The 6,266-nt window shown below is 39.1% G+C and overlaps 1 pseudogene; it reads left to right on the plus strand.

Annotated features, from left to right (window-relative positions):
- Nucleotides 1-4,858: 4,858 nt before the first annotated feature.
- LOC127664526 (S-adenosylmethionine decarboxylase proenzyme-like) lies at nt 4,859-6,043 on the plus strand (annotated as a pseudogene).
- Nucleotides 6,044-6,266: the final 223 nt, after the last annotated feature.

A 6,266-nucleotide genomic window follows, 5' to 3' on the forward strand; every position in this document is an offset into this window, starting at 1 on the left:
TCCAGATGGTATTCAACGAATAACAGTTATGTTGCATACAGGATGTTCATTTCTCATTAATAGGAATGGGATTAACCTGTAGTGTTGGGAGTCATGGTAAGTGATATGACTCATACAGTGCCCCTTCTTCTCAAGTTCCAAGATCCTTAAACATAATATGCATTTTCGTTGTTGTATACAGTAATCCAATAAAATTGTCATTGTTATCTGCATTTCACACATGAAAGAAACTGAGTGTTTGATGGTCACACAGCTTCTTACGAGTAAACAGTTAATGCACCACCAGGCCCAGAGTCAAATGCTAGCTTCAAACTCAAAGTCTGTCTTTTCTGTACAGTTTTTCCAGGTGCACTTATGGATGTGGGTAAATCTATTTAAAATATTTCCCTCCTCTCTGACATCATCTGCCCACCTTCCCTCTTCTGCAACTGAACGAGCCAGATGTATAATGGCAGTTTTCACTGGGGAGGAAGTGAGCGATGTTGAACCTCAAGAAGGTAATTGGACCCATGGGAATCAGAACTAGTACTTGATTCTTTTTAGAGCAGCAGAGCGATGAAGTGGGTAGCAGTTTGAGCCCCAAATGATTGAAGGGAAGTTAAGGCAGAGAAACACGGGTGGGTACCACTGTCTGGTCATGTTCACAGGACTTCAGGTGACTCAAACTTATCCCATCAACATACCTCAGGTGGGCTTCAGGTTTTCAATTCGGGGTGACAATTTGCTACCTGGGAGGGACAGGGATTCCAGAATGTGATAGAAATTTAAGAGCAAACAGAATGACAAAGGAAGTAGAGAAAAGTATAGATTGAAGGTAAAACTATGTGTATGGTGATGGCAGGGAGCACCAAAGACTTCCCAAGCCAAATCATCCTCAATCTATGTATGATGTGTGGTGTGTGATGTGGTGTGTGTGTGTGTGTGTGTGTGTGTGTGGTGTATGGTATGTGTGATGTGGTGTGGGTGGGTGTATGTGTATTTGTGTGTTTATGTGTAGTATGTATGATATGTGATGTGTGGTGTGTGTATGTATGTGTATTTGTGTGTGTGTGTTTATGTGTGGTATGTATGATATGTGATATATGGTGTATGTGTGTGATGTATAGTGTATGTGCATTATGTGATATGTGTGATGTGTGATGTTTAATATGTGAAACTGCTTAAACCTTTTCATGGAGGTCTTCACAGAATAACAATAAAAAATATGTCAGCTGATGTCAAAGAATTCTTGAAAGATGCCTAGGAATTACTGTGAGAACTCTCAGTGTCATGTGAAAAGAAGTAACATGGTTTAGGATGTATCACTGATATAAAAAAAAAGATGTATTTTTAAAAGTAAAATGGGACAAGAAATTATTACATCTAGGAGAGGAATGGGAAGCCTTTTATCTAGATAGCTATCTATAACTTACAATATTTTCCCTCTCCAGCATGAAGAGTCTATGAGAACAAACACCACAGAAGCAGGTGAACAAGCCTCTCTAGGAGCAGCTAAAGAAGGAGATGCGAGGAAACGGTCCAGTCTCAGTCCTAGCCTTGATAGATGACATGTTCTGAAGGAGACATTAACTTTTCTCCATCTCTTCTGCCAGTGAGTTGGACTGGTGATGCTTTCAAAATGAAGTCCACAAAACAAGCAAAAGACTGGCCTGTGAAAATGTACTCCTGAATATAAACTCCAGTTGTTTAAATATTAGGAATCACAACTTTCTCCCTTTTTTCCCAAATTATGTATAATGCATTCCATCTCTATGCAATGGACTTCCTGAAAAATATTAATATAAAATCCTGGATATTTTACAGGTATCCTAGATATTATGCTTGCAGAGAGACTAAAAATCATCTAATTCACTCTTGGATTTCTAGTGATGGACAAAATAAAGTAATCTCAGAGAAGCAATGGTTATCTGTGCTGTCACATGAGCTCTAAGAGGCAGAGAGGACATTGGAACTCATGTGTCCTGAGATTGTGCCCACGGCTGTAGCAACACCATCATTTACTAACAGTCTTGAACTTTAGAGAAACTGTACTTGGTAAAAAAAAAAAAAAAATGTTCCTTTTCCCTCTAAACTAGTACATAGGTCTATCATCGACCACTTCTGGGGGAAAGGCAGGAATTTATCCTTCAAACACCTTGGGGACAACTAAAATATCAGGCAATGTCTTTTGCCATAGTAGGTCCTTGCACAACTCTATCCATATATTATATGAATATATATATACATATAATTTATATGTATATATACATATATATTAGTTTTAAGAATAGAACCTACAGCCTTGCAATGCAAAACAAAGCCCTGCCTCCTTAGCCACACCCCAGCTCCACCCAGTATCATGGCCATGAATTCACTGCTTCAATAACTGAGGTTTTAGATTCTGATTTTTGAACAGAAACACAAATAGATATATTCCTCAATATTCTTAGGAATCCTAAAACCTGGAAGCAAAGCTTCTTTCTTCATATATCCCCATTAGAAAGGAAAACATCCAAGAATTTAAGCTTTCCTCACACAGAAATCGGAACTCCTGTGTGGAGGTATTCATTGAGGACCTTCTAGTTGAGCTCACTCTGGGATTAAAGTATCTTTTTAAAAATCTCTTTCTCTTTTTAAAAGTATTCTCATTGTGTGCGTGTACATGTATGTGTGTATATAACCACTCATGCATGTTCATAGGCACGTGGTTGAAGGCCCAGGTGGACATTAGGTGTATATAGAGTTTACCACTTGAGATAGAGTGGTCAGCCAACAAGATTCAGGCATCCATCTGTCTCTATCCCCCAGTGCTGGGGTATGACTGTGTGACATAAATCCTGCTCCCAATTTGGATGTTGACGATTCTAACACAAATCCTCATGCTTCTCCAGTAAACACTTTGCCCACAGAGCCATGCTAATACCCACCTCCCGCTCTTCCACTGCAGGTACCCTGACCAGCATTAAGCACGCCCAGGAAACATCTAAGTACTGTCCAGTCATTCAGCATGCACACATTCTGCTCATTTTGAATTAAAGAACAAATTTTCTTGACTCATTCCTTGTAGACATAAGAATAGACATTAATGAAATATATGAGTCATTTCTTTGAGTTTCAAAGGGCATTGAGGGAAAGACAAGGGGTCTTCATCTTGAACAGATATTCTAAGTTGATTTGAAACAAGCTAGCTGCTTTCATTAAAAATATTTAATGATATTTACTCTTTTTACTCTAATACTCTTTTTAAAATTAAAAAAATCCAATAGGTCTCTCAATTTCTAAAAGACTTGGAGCATTCTACATCAGATAGTTCTTTAAAGAATGAATGGAGCATACAGGATCAATAATCTTCAAACTCTTAGGTAAATACTTAGAGCAATCAGGAGCTATTTTATTCCAACATAGCCTATCATATAGTTAAATAAATTAGAAATAAATCATTAAAAAACTTAGGTAGCAAATAAAAACATAACACTTGGCCATGGACAAATAAGTGTATTCTTTGAAAATTATTCTTCCAAATACACCTATCTCATTTCTATTGATAAGTTTGCAAATATTTGAGGTCAATACTGATCCAGTGACTAAATCTCATCCCACAAGCCTTCTCGTTCTAGATCATAGACTTCCTCTGGATCTGTTACTAGGACAGTACTGTTTCCTACTCTAGCAATAATTTATAAAACTGGGCACATATTGGTTTTCTGTCTTGCTACTATGAAAAAAGATCTGATGAGAAATAACTTGAGAAGGTGAACATTTTTTTAGCTCAGTTGGAAGGTGCAGTCTGTCCCAAGAAAGCCTTGGTGGTTGTAGCATGAGGCACATGGTCACATTACATTTGTAGTCAGGAAGAAGAGGGAGATAGAAGTTTGTGCTCAGCACAACTTCTCCATTTTAGTCAGTCCAGGGCCTCATCACATGCAATAGTGCCACTTATATTTACGGTGTGATTCCCCTCCGCAATTAACCCAAAGAAACTCCTTTACAGACATGCCCAGAGGTTTGTCTTCTGGACTATTCTAGCTAGATCCTGTCAAACTCACCATCGAAACTAACTATAAAAAAAGCACAGACGGCTTACACAGTATGGCCAGTGACATTAGCTAGTGCTCGCTCAACTCTCTCTAATGGGGAAGCAGCAGACTACCAGAGCCTGAACTGTATCTGCCTCTATTTCCAACAGACTCAGGTTCAACTTTCGCTTGCAAAATAGCTGGAAAATTTTTATTAGTCCTTTTTTTAAAGAAAGAAGGAGGAGGAGGAAGAGGAGGAGGAGGAGGAGAAGGAAGAAGAAGGAGGAGGAGGAGGAGGAAGAAGAAGAGGAAGAAGAATAAGAGGAAGAAGAAGAGGAAGAAGAAGAAGGAGGAGGAGGAGGAGGAGGAAGAAGAGGAGGAGGAGGAGGAAGAAGAAGAGGAGGAGGTGGAGGAGGAGGAAGAAGAAGAAAAAGAAGAAGAAGAAGAAGAAGAAGAAGAAGAAGAAGAAGAAGAAGAAGAAGAAGAAGAAGAAGAAGAAGAAGAAGTAGTAGTAGTAGTTAATATAAAATTATAGCAAAAAAAAAAAAAGGAACCTGAACTTTAGTAACACAGCTGGAACAATCCGCAGAGGCGGCAGGAGCAGTGGGAGAAGAGATTTAATTTAGTTGCTTTTCTGTGGTTGTTGGTTGTTCGCTAATCTCATAGTGATGGAAGCTGCACATTTTTCGAAGGGACTGAGAAACTGCTGGAGGTCTGGTTTTCCAGACAGCAGTCCGACGCAAGCCAGGGATCTGGGGATCTTTGCACCATCCCAAGATCCAAGTGGGATGTCCTTCTGAAATATGTGCAGTGCTCGATCCTAAGTGTGACAAACACTGACAAGCAGGAAGCAAGCATATGTACTCAGCGAGAATAGCATGTTCATCTCCAAGAGAAGCTTCATTTTGAAGACATTTGGTGCCAGCCTCTTACTGAAAGCGCTGCTTCCCCTGTTGAAGCTTGCTAGGGATTATAGTGGGTTTGACTCGATTCAAAGCTTCTTTTATTCTCATAAAAATTTCATGAAGCCTTCTCACCAAGGGTACCCATACCGGAATTTCCAGGAAGAAATCGAGTTTCTTAATGCAATTTTCCCAAATGGAGCAGCATATTGTATAGGACGTATGAATTCTGACTTTTGGTACTTGTATATTTTGGATTTCCTAGACAGTCGAGTTATCAATCAGCCAGATCAAACCCTGGAAATTATGATGAGTGAGCTTGACCCAGCAGTTATGGACCAGTTCTACATGAAAGATGGTGTTATTGGAAAGGATGTCACTCCTAAGAGTGGAATTCGTGACCTGATACCAGGTTCTGTCATTGATGCCACACTGTTCAATTTTTGTGGCTACTCAGTGAATAGAATGAAATCAGATGGAAAATATTAGACTATTCACATCACTCCAGAACCAGAATTTTCTTATGTTAGCTTTGAAACAAACCTAAGTCAGACCTCCTATAACGACCTGATCAGGAAAGTTGTGGAAGTCTTCAAGCCAGGAAAATTTGTGACCACCTTATTTGTTAATCAGAGTTCTAAATGTCGCGCAGTGTTTTCTTCTCCCCAGAAGATTGACGGTTTTAAACGTCTTGATTGCCAGAGTGTTTTGTTCAATGATCACAATTTTGTTTTTACCAGTTTTTCTAAGAACAGCAACAACAACAGAGTTGATTATAAAAAATGAAGAAGAAAAAACACAAAAAGGGAAGACAGGCAGGAGATGGTGGCTGCTTTCTAGAGGTTGATTCTGGGGCCTATGCTGACCGTGACCACCACCTTGTAGTTACAGAAAGCCCTAGGTGTGATGATAGTGCAATCATTTTGAAGTGTATGCATTATTATATCAAGGAGTTAGAAATCTTGCATGAATGCTCTCTTCTGTGTTTAGATGTTCTATGCCACTCTTGCTGTGGGACTGAAGGGCACAGAAAAGAACTTTGACTGTGTGAGTCTTTACAACACTTGTGAAAATGATTCAATTTGGTTTATGCACAGCATAATATTTCTGCAGGCATCGTCCAAAATCCCCAGAGACAAAGCTTAGATATGGCCTCCACTGACCATCTGTGACTGTTCTATTCAATGGCTGCCAGAGTTTTTACATCCAGTTACCTCCACTTTGTAGAGCACATTCTCTACTAATGTTGTTCAAAACCAATTTTTACTTCATACAGGTGTTTTATGCAATGGCAATAAAAGTTTTTCTTCCACAAGTGGAGTCTTTGTAAGAACATGATTCCAGTTGCTTTTTTGTGTTCTACTGTTTT

This window comes from Apodemus sylvaticus, chromosome 14 (assembly GCF_947179515.1).
Source record: "Apodemus sylvaticus chromosome 14, mApoSyl1.1, whole genome shotgun sequence".
NCBI classification, from domain to species: domain Eukaryota; kingdom Metazoa; phylum Chordata; class Mammalia; order Rodentia; family Muridae; genus Apodemus; species Apodemus sylvaticus.